The sequence below is a fragment of the Ovis canadensis genome, chromosome 2 (genome assembly GCF_042477335.2).
Source record: "Ovis canadensis isolate MfBH-ARS-UI-01 breed Bighorn chromosome 2, ARS-UI_OviCan_v2, whole genome shotgun sequence".
Classification (NCBI taxonomy): domain Eukaryota; kingdom Metazoa; phylum Chordata; class Mammalia; order Artiodactyla; family Bovidae; genus Ovis; species Ovis canadensis.
In genome coordinates this window covers 167,486,071-167,486,490 of record NC_091246.1, presented here as the reverse complement: position 1 = coordinate 167,486,490, position 420 = coordinate 167,486,071, and positions in this window count along the sequence as shown.

The window sequence follows — 420 nt, the reverse complement described above, 5'->3', positions numbered from 1 at the left end:
TCAGCTCAGGGCAAATATATTCTGTTTCAACCTTTTGTACCTTCTACTTTTGATACTAACCTGTAGACTGTGCATGTGTGCCAGCAGTTTCTATTCTCTCAGGCATTCTGTCCTCCTCATTGACTCTTGGGGGGAAAATCCAACAGCTCCCAGATTGCTCTCTAAACAGACATCTTGAACTTCAGTCAGAAAGTCAGTTCAAACCTCAGGTGTCTCATGTAATGGATTTAGTGTTGGACACAGATTTATCTGCTTCCTTTTCAGACTTTGCATTTTCCACAGCCGCATCTCAGAAAACAGTCCTTTCTCATCAGGGGGAGGAGTATGAGCCCAGATGAGCTCAATGCAAAACCAAAAGCAGAAAGACTTGCACCCTTAGAATACCAGTGGACAACTTCAAACTTGTGCTTCACGCTCTTG